The 16,309-nt window shown below is 29.1% G+C and overlaps 1 protein-coding gene across 1 annotated transcript in view; it reads right to left on the bottom strand.

The window, feature by feature from the left end:
* LOC126925022 (octopamine receptor beta-2R-like) overlaps positions 1-16,062 on the bottom strand; it is a 543,796-nt gene extending 527,734 nt beyond the window's left edge. Inside the window, exon 1 of the mRNA XM_050740130.1 lies at positions 15,260-16,062. The gene's annotated coding sequence lies outside the window, so the exon portion shown is untranslated. The remainder of the gene's footprint in view (positions 1-15,259) is intronic.
* Positions 16,063-16,309: the final 247 nt, after the last annotated feature.

Genomic DNA, 16,309 nt, shown 5'->3' with positions numbered 1-16,309 from the left:
TATATATAAAATTTAGCAAACTTGTTCATCCATGTTATCGAAGAATAAACATATGACAATATCCAGCAAAAGTTTTTCTATTTCCTTATCACTATATAAAAATATCAGAGATTTACTATGACTCGCGAAAGTGTTTGCACGCTTTCCATACAAAACTTTCATGCTCATGTTATATATGTTATAAAAAAGTTTTTGAAATTTCATGAATATGAAACGCAAGTATCCTAATTATATGGAACAAAACTTGAAACCAACCTGAAAATGAGTATAAAATTGCGAGATATTTATTACAAAAAGTATTAGTATACAGCAAGAATAAGTAGATGTGTTAAACATATATGCAATTGGTATTAGTGATACTCCCACTAAATATTGGAGATTATTAACATAATGGATAGTCAGTTGTTTAAATAATTAAGTGATCTTTGTGAAGTATACGTCTGAATACCTGATACCTTCTATATACAATTCTAAATTTTCATATTTTATCAATATGATCGCGATAATTATATCATACTGTACGTAATATATAATTTCTTGTATAAATTATGGTATTTATGTAATTGTACAGACGTATTTAAAATCGACTATCCTTTCTCTTGGAAATTTAACACTTTTCTATTTTCACCCTAAATAAAGATAAGTTTATAGATGTTCATGCCCGTAGTAGGTAATTCTTTGGGTCACAGGTTTTGGGGTTATCGATCCACCTGTCTCCAAGAGAGTGTAAAAGGATCGTAAACGGCTACCCTAAGCCTGTGTAGCATTCATCACGTATAAATCTAAATGATCAAGCTTTTCCCGGAGTAAGATGTGGTCCATAAATGACGATACTTAGATTTATCTAGAAAAATATCCTTTGTATGCTATTTTGTACAATAGTTTTCTAATAGTACTACTAAATTGACAAATGAGAAATTTTGGGTTATAGGCTATTTTTGCACGAACTTTTACAATTTTACATCGATTATGACCATCAATTGTTTGTAACTAAATTATAAAATTCGCCTGAAGGACTTTACTTGTTTCATTATATTATTATTATTGAAGATAATTTATTAGCATTATTAATTGTGCATTGTGATTTGTAAAATTTTACTGATATTAAAAATAAATAAAATAATAAAGATTATGAAGATAAAAATGACAGAATTAAGATTTAATATAAAAATAATAGTATCGAATTTTTACTAATTACATTCGATTCTGTAGGGAGATTGTGATTCATTTTCCTTGCAGGTGTCAAGGTAATACAGTTTATTGTTGAAATCGAATGTCACAAATGGAACAAAATTTTATAACTTTAACATACGTACTATTAGCACTGTTACCTTCGTTAAAATAATTGAAATTTTCTTAAAGTATTAATCGAATCAGAGATTGAATTCAAGAGAATAAGGAAGAAACTAGGAAAATCTGGTTAACGGAAAATTTGTGGTAGAAGAGTTGATTTTACACATTCGCACGCTTCTTCGACAAACATTTCACGAGAGAAGGTACATACATAATAGAAAGTTTGTCGTTACTTTTGAAGTAAAAGATGTTGACTTAAAGTAAACTTCAAAGAGGAGGACAAAGAGGAAAGAAAGGGAGATTGTTAACTTCGCAGAATGAAAATTATTTTTGCACGAAATATATATATATTTGTAAATTATCGTTTATTCTACTAAATAACAGATATCATAACTGTTATAAAGCAAATTTTAAAAGTTATAGTATAAGAGTTAATATCTTCAATTACAAAATTTTAGTTACGAATAACCATAATAATTGAGCAGAATTTTCTTTCGTTACCAGTAATGATTATCGATGACTCGAATTTTATTTTGGTTATCGCTAATCATTATCGACGTCAAAAATTTGTCCTGCTTACATTCGACTATTATTAATTGTTATTATCATTACTGATAATTGGTATATATTCATCGACAATATAAAAAAATTAATTATAGAACTTATGTATTTTATTAAGTAAAAAATAATATGTATGTATGAACATATATATGAACCAAAGAATAGGATAAAAGATATTGTAGAGCAATTAACACTAGTATTAATATTGTATTAGGTCATCCCATAAGTTCGTGCCGACTTTTGTGTATACATTTCATGTGTCGATTTATAAACATACGGCGATAAGGGACCAATGCACTTGAAAAATGGGAAGAAGTTGTACAACGAGAGGGAGATTACATTTTTTCATGAAACTGAAAGGTATGTAAACAATCTTAACATATATAACCGCTCAAAAAACGGAACGAACTTATGGGATGACCTAATATTATGAATATAAATTACTATTAATGTTACAAACAATTGACAATAGCCAAATGCAATTAAAAAAAATTGTTGTCTTCGATATTGACAAATGGTAACCAAAAAAATTTTTTACCGTCGATATTGCTTATCGGTAACCAAAACAAAATTCAGTTCATCGATAATAGTTGCTGATAACGAAAAAAATATCGATCATTTATACTGGTTACTGGTAACCAAAATAACATTTCCAATATTGTTAATGATTATCGATACCCCAAAAAAATTTTAATCGTTCATAATGGTTATTCGTAATCAGAACAATTGCAAATTAATATTTTTCAATGACTTCATTTTTTGAGAAATTTCTTTGTAATTAATTTACAATTGGCTCATCTAAATAAAAATTAATTTTTACTCAATGACTTGTTCCAAAAAATGTTTAAAGCAACTGTTATTTTGGATCTCTGCTAAATAGGAATATAATCTACTATGTTATTCCTAAATAAAAGTATATAACGCTATTTCCATTTTTGACGTCGCACGAACTATGTGGAAAAATAATAAAGATATCTATAAAAATATATTGTTTCCACACAATTAATATTGTAGAACTAAAAATGACTAAATGACTAAAGGTATATTATATTGTTAATAATCTTCATAATTTTTATTATTACTACTAACCGTATTTAATTCCTATTTTCCAAATATAATAGAAAATTTTGAAATTGCTAATTTATGTGTTACAAAACTCATATCGTTGTTTTGTATTTCTTTATTTCTAAAACAGATTTGTCATCAAATAGAAACACATATCTAACAACAAAATAAATATAACCAATTTGTAAATGAATCATTACAAAAATACAATATAAAAATACAAATTTATGGCTGTATGTCGCATTTTTACAGTATTTTAACGTAATAATAATCTAAATACAAAAGAAGATAAGTACTACAATGGTTTAAAACTATATTTGGCTTATATTACTTAGAGATTGAACACAATTTATTTACCCTTTAGACATTAGTAATAAGAACACATTCAAATACTTCATGCAACTGTTACATCCGATATATTGTTCTTAAATAGTAATAACACAACAAGTTAACAAAGACAGGACACGTACATTTTTTATTATTTTACAATAATTTGTGTTATTGCTTTAAATAATATAAAAATTTGTAGATTAATAAATTTAATTATTGCGACAGTTTTCACTGTATCTTATTCTTGTCGAATTATAAAAACTTATAATTAAAATAATTAAAATAATTAAAATATAATATAAACTAAAAATAGCAGATAGATTTAGCAGATTTAATTTAATTTATTGAGATGAAGATTATGTTATAAGATATTGTATAATCACTAGATCATTAATAATATTAATTTTAAGGAAATTTATTTAGAAACATTTTTTATATTAATGTTAATTTATTAATAGTTTATAAAAATTTTGTTTTTAAAATAATGTTATTAGGATTAAATTTTTCATGAATAATAATAAATATAAATTTTGAGGTAAAATTTATATTATTTATAAAAAGTTTATTTATAAAAAATAGCAATACTATATTTGTAAGGGTTCAAATCGAGAAAAAAGTAAATTTTCAGTAGTGACATAAGATATTCTGTAACATTTTCCGAGATATAGAATTTCGTTCATTCATGTTTATGTTGAATTTCCTTTTATACGAAGTGAAAATTTGTCTTATAATTTTTTATTTTGAGTTTGTTCTCTTATTGGCAGATTATTTCTGTAATCTTAAGTTTTGACCAATTATTTAGCTTAATATGCTTTCCCATGTCACAAACACCCTTATGAAATTTCGGAAAAAAATACGTAAGTATAAAAAGGAAAGTTTTAAGAAAGGAACCTAAAATATTACATTCAAAATAGTTTTCGAAAAATTGAGAAAGTTTACAATGGGAGTACGATAATATTTTCCCCCTGAGGAGGAAACTGTTTAAATTTCTTTCCCACTAGTTTCGTTCACATTCTCGTTTGAACAAAGACGCGTCAGCAATAATAGAACCAAAAAAAAAAAAAAAAAGAAAATAATATATGGAATGAATCCGTGGCCGGAATTATTCAACAAATATCTACGCACTCGACTTTAGTGTAAAGGCAGGGACTGAATAACAATCGATAGGTACGTCGTGACTACTGTGCATTTCGGAACTGGTTCGAAGGAAGATCAAAAGGATACGTTGTAATTAGGATACAGAAGTTGTATAGAGGATGCGTTTGAAGTGAAATAGATTTGTTAGTTCGGCTTGTATAAACAGGCAATTAATTTGTCCTCGGGACAGAGCGGAGAAAACGGAGCGATGGCACTCACACGTCTCTCTATTCTGCCATGCAACGAAAATTATTTAGTATTAATAGTTAGCATTTCATTTAAAGAATTTAGATCATATATTCATCGTAATTAAATTGAAATTACTTACTTACCAGTTGATGTTTTATTATATACTTTAGGGTTTTAATTTGTTTCTGCTGTTTGTTTTTCGTCTCGCGTCCCTCGTAGAAGCGAATTTTGTTTGAATAATAAAAGCTCCTTATTTTATAAAAGTTTAATAATGAGAGAATTTTAGTAAAGATTTAAACGACAAATACATTAATTTTTTTGCTATTTTGCAATAAATTTATTGGAGACGTATACTATCACTGAAAAGTATCTGATTATTTGTTTACTTTTGTAAGAATGTTTCTTAACTACAAAATTTTTGATAAATCTATAACTTTTTTTATAATTACTATAATTAAATGTAATAGAATGTTATGGCGTAAGTACATTGATTTTTACAAGCGAAAATGCAGTGGTAAAATTGGCATTTGTAATAATAAAATCGTGTGGAACTATCCTGTTACTTAAATTTTTTAATTATAGGTCGTATTAAAAAGATCTAAATTGATAGAAAGACTTTCAATGTTAATGCAAGCAATGACACTTAAATAGTAAGTACTATATGTATATAGAATAATGTGTACATATATAGGTAATTTAAATTTATATAATACTCGTATCATAAATATTTTTATGAATACTGCTTCTAGCTCTATGAAGTCACAAAAAAGATAGACATAACATTATGTCCTACATTAATAATATATTAGTAGTAATATAATGTTAAATCTATCTTTTTTATGATTTCTTCCTTAGGAATAGCATACAATCTTCTTGACATAAAAATCGAAAGATTCGTAAATTCTAGTGTAATTTCGTTCCAAGATTATTATAAGCGAAATATTTTTAATCTTTTAACTTTTTTATGAAGTATATACATGTACAAACAGGATATATGTATATAAATGCGTAAACAAGATAAAGAAAAAGAAAGAGCAAAACTATAGAAAGTTACAAGAAATAATTGGAAATATAAAAGACATCTCAACATCCTGGAAAACGAGTAAAAGATTCTATCAAAGGGACAGAAATCAAAGATCAAATAATAGGCTATTACATTTCAATCTTATCACAGAAAGAAATACCCACTCTCTATATAGGCTATAGACATCCTATATTGGATAACCAAGTAATAATATCTGAAACAACCAACGTGTTATAAAAAAGAAAGCAATAAAAAGGAACAGATGGACTGATCAATGAATACTTCGAAAACTTATTAGGGCAATGGATAATCTTCTTAGCAGCTTTATTCGACAGGATAATACGGATGAACAAATCCGAAGAGATTAGAACAAATACTACTCTTTAAGAAAGGAGAAAAATCAAATTCAGAAAACTACAGAAGTATAACACTAGCAATAAAAAGATTTTCATAACAATACTAGTAAATAAGCTAAATGACTGGTGTGAGTAACACAAAACGTTACGCGAAGCACAGGCAGGATTCAGAAAAAGAAAATCTTGCGAGAACACGTTTACACTTTATGCAGAAATAAAGATTGGACTAATGAAAAAGAAAGCAGAATTATGTACCAGCTTTGTTGATCTTAGGAAGGTATTTGTAAAAGTCAACCACATAGTTTTATAGAAAAAAATGTACGAAGGATGAATAAGTGCATAGTTTATAAGAACAATACGAAAGCTACCTTATATATAGATGCAAAATTCAGAGTAAGAATACAAGAAAATAACTACCCGAATGACATAGAAATTACATAAGTTCAGGAGGAGATAAGTTCACTAAGCTCAATCCTATTTATATTATTAATAAGCGACATGAAGCAAAAATACATAGATGCAGGATTTATACAAACAAGAAAAGAAGCAGAAATATGACTGTTTGCATGGTCTCCAAGATCAAATGATCTTTTTTCGAATTATTTCATTATTTATCTATCAAATGAAATAATTTGTTATTTTGTGTCTGAATAAATATTTGTTAAAATAACGTCTTAAGTGGTTTTTAATTCTATTATATAAACATTAATTTCTTTATAGTCTCCTCCATATATATATAAGTTCTGACATTATTTAATGACAATTGAAATTAAAATAAATCTGATTAACTGTTGGATTGTGAAATAATTTGACTAAATTATGCCTCGAGCGTGTGCAAAATACATCTAAATTTCGAATTAATATTAAAATTCAAATTATTTGTCATTTTAATTTAAAGAATTAACATTAGCGATTGAAATGGAAAATTATTTGAAAATTATTTGTTTAATCTTAACACGAAAGAACCTGTGTTACTTGTAAGATAAAAGTCACAAAATGGTTCAAACGATTTATTATTGCAAATTATTGTTTTTCATTTTTATTTCAAATAAAATTTGGTTAGACGTGCAGCTTCCTATATCCTCATTTCCATTCAGGAATTTTCCTCATTCGCCCGCTTTCTTTTTATATTGAGAAGCAACGACTCGAATCAGCAGAAACGTGTATCAATTTCCTCGAGCCATGATACAATACCGGTGTACGAACGAAGCATATTCCTTGGAAGATCGCAATAACTTGTATAATTTGGTGTTTCCGGCGTATTCGCGAGAACGTATGCAAATCCAAAGCCAGCTGCTCGAGGAACCCATTCCTTGATCCTGTCGCTGAAAATTCTACGGATCGTGGTAACTCGACGTTGTAGCGAATTTCGGCCAGATCAATGATAACAACGCCATGAATCGTATTCCCTAGCGTGGTTTATTGCCGGCGAAGTTTCGAGGCCGACCATGCCGGGGATATTTTTGCTATCCTCGGATCTTATTCGTTCTGATTTAGGATTTGCGCCACCCATGGCTCTCGAATATTGAAAAATCCGCGAAAACGATAGATTTATAGATGCGTACAATTTTTGAATGAAAAGAATGTATTTGTAGCTACAAAAGGATAATCTACTTAGCCTGTTAGAAAATGCTGGAAAATGCTATTATGTCTTTCTTAGAGTAATTGAGAAGCTTTTTTGAGGAAAAGAATCTACTGGGCTATGATAAATGCATCGTGGCTTATAGGTACAGTGGTTATAAAGAGTATTGACACATCATTGTATTTAGCATAGCATTTAATTGCTAATTAATTAGGTTCAAGTATCATAGTTCAATTTTGTATCATATAATACGTATTTACTCTCATGTGATTACAAAAATTTGGTACCACGGAAATAAAATGCATAGAAACTAATAAAAAAACGCTTCATTGGAAAATGATAGTGCATGATAATACTTTTTCTAGGCTTTATATGTAGACACTTTAGTTGTTTTATACATCGATTATTAAAATATACCTATGAATTAACAGTTAACTAATAATCAATATACAAGATGGCCCATAATTTAGTGTAGAGCTTTTTCAGTGTGTTCTATAAGTAAAAATAAGAATAAAATGCCATGTAGGAAAAAGACCATAAATGCTTAATTGAAAATCATAATATAAAATAGTTTAACATATATACAATAAGATAGTAAAGTTTAAAACAAATACAAAATATACATGAAAGTTACAAGACATTTATTGCAAACACAATGCGAAACATCCAGGAAGATCACTAAATTATTTGAACTGTAAATTATTGGTTAGTAAACCTATTAGTAAGCCTTAATATTTAATGGGGGCAGCTTTAGTACTCATGATATGTTTAAAGCAACTCGTGGTATACGGTTTTTTATTAGCTATATTTTTGTAGTAAACGTCTTGTAACTTCTTTTTCCGATTCTACCACTACATGTAATCATGATAGTTATAGTAATATCTTATTACTAATACGATTTCCAAAAGTTTTGTATAATACACGTAATATGTTCGTAAACATTTGTTATGCTGAGTTTATGTCACTATATGTTTTTCGTGGAACACATTCCAAAATATTTAAAGAAAAATAAATAATTTGCATATTATATAAGAACTAATTTAGTGTAGTACATTTCTTTCTTGACATTAATTCTCGAGAGAAAGGAGCTTGTTCGATATTATTTGTTTTCCTATTTAATTCTATCTATAAGCACAAAAGTAGAAAAATCCAATTTATAAAAAAGGAGATTTATAAAATAAAAAATAAAGTTATAAATCAGTTCACAAAATCAATTTTTTGATTAATGAATTGAAACAAAGATATAGCTTGTATTTAACCTACACACGAAATTTCATAAATGTAATATCTTATGTGACTTGCAAAAAGGAAAAAGTTTATATGCTTTAGAAATTATATAACTATCTTTTAATTAAACAATCATGTTTTGTTCTAAGTGTTAACTACTTAATTGTGTAACATATTCTTTAAGAAGTGAAATTTAGGAAATTGAAATAAATTCAAATAATTTACAGTATAATATTTTAAAATAGGATAACAATTATTGAATTAAGGTATATACATATGTAACATATACATACATATACGTATACACACATATACAAATGTGACACATATGTACAAACAGAGTATACATATGTAAGTGTGAGTATAGGAAATAAAATGATTTAACATTAAAAATTAATTTTCCTTGCATAGAGCTACATTATATATACGTGTATAATATTTAATGTAATTGCACTTTGTTCAATGAAAAACTCCTTCGACTATACGTTTAAGTTTTAATAGAGTTTAAATTTTTTAAAGCTCACCTCTCAAAGCGCGCCATAAATTTCATCTCAAACATCATTTCATTTTTCAAAGAAATATATGTGGTCAACTGAATTTGATATATTCCATAAAATTATTTTAAAAGATAATATTTCACATGCATACAGTTATTTTTGCTTTCTAACATAATATTGTTATATTTATTAAAATATGATTTTCTTTCTCTCTAGATACGTCCTACAGGAATACGTCCACTGAATTATTGATTATTCTACTGAAATATATTTTTAAATTAAAAAAATTATGCGAGAGAAACTTCCTGATATAAAGAAATATAATTTTTACGTGATTTTCTTTTTCGAAAATGAAAATGTTTTCCAAAATTTCAAATATATCTGTTATTTCAAAAATTGCAACAGGATGATTATTCTGAATTTGCTGGTGTTGAACGAAAGTATAATGGACAAAACAAAATCTTTTTTATTTGTTAATGAAATTACAATTAAATTATTGTATAAATGATATCGCAATAAAGATAATTCATGAAAATTCGATATTGTCACTTTATATAACATAAGATGTCGTTAATACTAAAATCAAACCATAAATCATAAAAAAATTGAAACAATTTATTAAAGAACAGAACTGGAATAAAGAAATTTGCAAAAAAAGAATACATTTTTTGATTGTTATAAAAATAAATGAGTAAATTAAATTCGATATATTTCACAAACTAGTATCTCTTTGGAAAATTATTGTCAAGTACAAAAATTTGCTGCAAATATATTTTACGATCCACATGATAAAAAATTGAATTCCGATAAAATCGAAAACTATTGTAAAATTATGTCACTTTATAATGTTATTATCAAACAGAAGAAATTTGAGGCAAATATATTTCATGATCATCACGAAAACAAGTAAAATTCAAATAAATTCTACCTATTGCAGAAGAATCTTAAGAATTCCTTAAAAAGCATTATTTCCAAATAAAAAGGTTTGCAACAAATATATCCCAGTATCTTCGAAAAACAAAACGAATTGAATTCAAATGAAATTGAAAATTTGTTAATCGAACAATTTATCAATTCGTCACGCCTCGAAAATATCCACTCTGTTAAGTAAGTTTTACTTCGTTGGACGATGTCCCAATAACGTCTATTGCGTTACCACCACAATGACATGGTTTTGAGCACCAATCTACTTACGAGACCTTTGAAGATACTTCCGAACAATACCACAGCCTGAAGTTATGCAGGGCTAGCAAGGTCAAGCATTCCGATAACCAAACGTTGTACATATTATAGACGGAGAAATAGTAAAGTCAGCTTCGATTTTATCGAGAACTTGCTTCAATCAAACTTCATTGAAATTTACTTTCATTTTTTGCGAAAACAATTTCTGCATATGATGAAGCTCTATTAATCGAATCTGTGATTATTGCGAATTGATATATAAACTACATTAACTTAGCTTTACTAATATTTGAGATGTTATACATAATATTCTTATTCAATATTTTAACAGTCAAAATTAGAGAATTTACAAGTAATTAGTTTATGATTTTAGATTTAAATCGTAATATGAGAAAACGTTTTACAAATATTTGCGAAGTATCTCTAGTCTATAAATCTATACTAGTCTAGTAATTATTAATACACTTTTATTGTCAAATATTTTGTCACTTATGTCACTTTATAGTCACATTATAGTAACTTTATAGTCGCTTTATAATCGCCTTATAAATGTTTCAGTATTATATAATTAAATGATATTAACACATTGACTACGGTCGCAATCTAACATTACTGAATTTTTTAGAATAATTATAATAAGGTGAACTACGTAAAATATCTTGGTTTACGTAAATAACTAGATAACATTGTAAGATAAAAGAAGCTGTATTAAAAACTTAATAATTTTCATATTTTCATTATAATTTTCATTATAACATAAAATTTTAGAAAAGAGTGCTATAGTGCATTATATTTGATGATTATTAATGTATTATATTATAATTGATGAAGATATTATAATTAAGTATTATAATGTAGTATATTAAAATTGAAAAATTCCAATCCATATAAATTGAAACTATCACTTACAGAAACGATAAATAAATATAATAAATATATACTAATACTCAAGATCTCATTATCAGTCGTCATGAATAATCAAAATATTTGCGTGATTTCCTTCCATGAATTTTAAATAAATATTATAAAAGTTTCTGAAAATGTAATTTGGAGAAGGTTAAGGACATCATCTATCCCATCTGGACAATTCTTTTAATATAGAAATTATTGAATTGTTCTATTACAAGAATTTTCACATTTTAAAACCGATAGTTTTTATCAATTTGAAATACTAAAACTAATTAGTCGTTAGGAAAATGCATTCATTTATATGGAAATTATTTTAATTAAATATATTCACTTGATGCAGAGTAACGTGGAAGACGCATGTAACAAATTTAAGAAAGGAACGCATTTTAAATAAGACATACAATCACTTAGGAAACATTTACGAACGCATCCAACTTACTAAGTCTACTACTTATTAAATCCAAATTAGATTTTAGATCAATCATTTACAATTCTGCATGCAGGCTTCCCCTTAAAATACCAGAAAAAACTATCGGTAACATTAAATCTCTCTCTCTCCCTCAACCAATATATATATATATATATGTCGGAGATGAAAGAACATCGGAACCTTCCCTTTGGAACTTTGGGAAAATCCTTTAATACTGTAATCTAGATTCCACCATAGCCGTATTAAGAAATTGTTGTCATTCGATCTGACTGTATCTATTTGAGATTTATGATAGTGAACTCGGGCTCGAGGCGACAACCGGTCTCCGAACGTAGCCGCGATCAAGGGATGAACGTTTTGTCTAACAAAGGCATGGAGTAACTCTATAGCTCTCCTTAAAAGAAATACTTGAGACGGTGCACGACAGTAAACATTTCAACGATTTCTGTCCCGTGGCTCGCCACACGCAGTCTTTGTCCTTCGGGTAAGATGATTGCCAGATGTCAACGCATCTTCACAATATGTTTAGCTGGCCGAGGACCCGTTATAAATCTTAAGTTTCAGTTATATAAAGTCCTTCAAATAGACAAATAGTCTTTGTTCCAAGAGAGATCTATATAAGAGAAATCTATCTTTCCACGAACGACGCTTCCCGCTAGCAACTTTCCCTCAAGGGCTGTTAGCATCTTATTCTAACTATTGATATGGAGATTGACCAATTAGCAGCAACGCCAATTTCCCTCACCTTCCGAACGAAGGCTTTCCTTGACGAATCCGAGGATCTCGTGTCCTTAGACACACCCCATATAGTTTTTGCCTAGTTGTCGCCTCGAGCCCAAGCTCACTATCACAAATCTCGAACAAATACGATTGAATTGAGTGATGACAATTTGTTTAATTACGGCTATGATAGAATCTAGATTATAATGTTAAGGGATTTTTCCAAGGTTCCAAAGGGAAGGCTTCGGTGTCCTTTCATCTCCGACATATATATATATACATCTTAAACAGAACACGCAAAGTCTACTCGTACGTCTTCCATGTTCCATAATATCAACCCTCATTTTCCTTGGATTAACGAAAAAGCGAATGAACCGAAGCCAACAGAAAATTTCGATTCTGTTCGCAGTAGGGGTGAAGCAGGGCGGAAGGAGGGAGTTTTTCAATTAAACCGAAAACGATAAATTCGCGTTGGTGGGAACGTTGGAACGTTTCGTTCGATTTCGTTCAGTAGAAACGATCAAATCTTCCGCTTTCGACGGAAAATTCGAGGAAATGTGTCGACTTTGACGCAGCGATAATGCCGCAGCTTGTCTTCCCATGGTATCCGACTCTATTGGATTTTGATACGCTTTCTAGCTACAGCCAATGTAATCCGACATTGAATGGGAAATTAATTATACGGAGCGGTGACCTCAGGGACAGCAGCGAGCTCAGGAAAGTGTGCTTTTAAGCGTAACAGGGCATGGGACATCGCGACAGCGTGTTTCGAGGGTGAAAAGCGGCTCAAAGCGAGCCGAGCATTACTGCTTCCTGGTGTTCTCCCCAAACCTCGGGATCTCTTGTAACAGTACATTGGATATCCAAGGCAGCCAGCTTTTAATCGCTAAGCATAATCTTTGCAGCGTGACGGTAATCAAGATCTTCTGGACGAAGTATCTCAATGGAAAAACAGGAGAATAATTTGATATTGCAGTTTGATGATTAAAAGCATTGGATAACCGCACCACCGGATATGGGAGAACATTTAGGTACTTTTTGATACTTCATGATAAATAGATTACCCATACTTTACATCAGTATAGTATTATAAATGTCCTAGTACTATCTATTTTAATATCTTAAATACTACATATTTTAATTCTACAATATTTTAATATCGTTTTTACTATATTTTACTACTTTTTAATGTTGTATTATAAATGATATAAATTTCACGTATCCTTTTCTCTACAGTTTATCGTAAGTATCATAGATTATCCAACCATTATTACATATTCTTATCATAAATATTATAGGTTCTTTATTATTTTCAGTAGTATCTTACTAGATACTAAATAATATCTTAAATATTACAAATTTTTATTACAATTTACTATCATAAATGTCATATATTTTTCACCTTTTGTTATGCTTCACTAGTGTAAATATTATATGTACTTCATTATATATTATATGTTACTGCTTTGTGCACATTTTTTATACAGTTCATCATTATTCTTCAAGGATATATTAAAAATATTGGCAATATTGAGATAAACTTTAAGCAATCGATATCTTTTTGAGTCATAAATGTCAACTCTTGTATGAATAATAATTTTGTTTAAATAAAAATTGAATAATATTGGCGCTTGTTCTTCTTCTTATTTTAACATAAGTTAAGAACAAATCTAGGTTACGAAGGTTGCTAGTAATTTCGGATGTTTTTCAATATTAATGGATAGTCAAATGAGAATACTAAAAACTAACGAAGATATGAGATCTAAGAAAAAATATTTTTTGCTTGATTGTTAGGATCTGTTTTACAAAGATAATTTTATGAGTGAGATATATATATTGGAAAAGAAACTTCCGAAAAATAAACAAACGATAATTACATAAAGACATATAATTATAATGAAAACTTCCTTTTTACTATAAAGAAGAAAAAATTATATTTGCGATATGCTGAAATGAACGTTTAAAATTATTTAAGTAAACACACACTTTATTGATTTTCAAAAATAGTGAATTTTCTAGTGGATTACCTTTTAACCGATCAATCACAAAAAGGTGAGCTTAATTATCCACTCTTGATGAACCCGATATAATTAAACATTGTTAAAAGAAGTGAATTTTATTCAAAATTCCTCACAGTAAAACTATGAAATGAAAAGATGTTGTATGTCTATATATTTTGATAATTATAATATATTATTTCTTGTTATAATTCTGTTAATTTTATTATTACTATACCCATTTACCTATACAATCCTTTCCTTTCTTTATCTAATTATGTTACATATTTTAGATCCATAGATTTCCATTCTTACAAATTTCTTTCGATACCTGTTTAATTCTATAAAAATTATAAATTGTAATTTGCAATATGTTATACAGTATATAGGAACACATATACAGAATGTTTGCGTACGGAAACATAGAATATATGTGTACATACACAAATATATATTAATATATATATTTAAAAAAATTGAAGAAACGAATAGGAAAAATCGCATAAGAATATTGAAACATAAAAATTGGTTTCACGTTATCACCCAGGAACTAAGCTAAAATTCTTATTTGTTAAGTTATCCACTAAAGAAACATAATTACCATTACTTCCGCCAAAAAATTTCTCCAATTCCAACTATTTAACTCAACGATTTACAATGAAACGACTTCTGAAAATTACCTCGACAGATCAATACCACGTGGTGAAGCGTCATTCATGATACACTTTTAACGTGGAATAATAAGTGACAGGGGACTTACCTGAATGGACGATAACGTTGTCACAAAAAAAGAACAGACGTTTTTCTGGGTTATCTGACGGGCGAGATCGACATGCGAATTCCAGTTCCCGTTCCACGGTGCAAAATGCTCGAAAGCTATCGAGACGTCGAATCGATGCAACCCCGGACTTTCATCATTGTTTTGTTGGGGATTCGTTCGATTCTATCTAGCGTCAGCTTCAATGGTCAAAATATTTTGTGCTTGCACTCCCAAAAATAAAAACCTTCGATTGTACTTTATGAAGAAAAGCAATAAAACAAAAAAAGAAGAAGTAATTTTAACGCACAATTGACATACAGTGTTCAAACGTCGAAACCCATCACACTCTCTCTTTCTCTCTCTCCCCTTCTCTCTTCCTGCAATACGGCCGTCTTTTTCTAGTTTCTAATCCCAATGTTTCAAATGTCACTATATCACGTTTCAACCTTAATCAATTCATAAATCTCTATAGTCCTGCGTTTTATCGTTTATTCGAACCACTTTTACGATTTATCATATTTCGATCTTTTCACGAATGCGTTCAGTAATTTGTTCAAGGCGGTTGATTACTTGCGGAATCTTTGTAGGAGCCAAAACAAAATCAGATGACCCTTGAATCGTCGTTTATTTCACTGGAACGATAGACGGTGTTTTGGCTGACTTGACCACGTGCGAATAATGAACTCGAATTGAAGGGGTTGCGCGGGAAAATCGACCGAAGTTTATCGAGAGAACGATGCGCAGGGAAGTTACGATGGAAAGCTTGACAAGCTGCGTGGCGATGTAGCTGCTGTCCGCGGAGACACTACGGCCCGAAGTCGCTTTCTACCCCCAGCTTTCCGATTTCCAACCCCCCACGGCGTCGCTGTTGCTACCGAAATGCACTCTACCTTGCTTTCCTTGTTCGCTTTACTATTTACGCTACTTCCTTTTCATATTCGTAGAACTATCAATATTCGATAGAACTGGTGGAATGTTTAGTGAAAATGGATTCAACGCAGATGAGTTTTTATCTCACCCACAAATTACACATTGAATTATTTGATTCAG

Source organism: Bombus affinis, chromosome 15 (assembly GCF_024516045.1).
Source record: "Bombus affinis isolate iyBomAffi1 chromosome 15, iyBomAffi1.2, whole genome shotgun sequence".
Classification (NCBI taxonomy): Eukaryota; Metazoa; Arthropoda; class Insecta; order Hymenoptera; family Apidae; genus Bombus; species Bombus affinis.
This window is presented reverse-complemented; position numbering and strand designations above follow the sequence as displayed.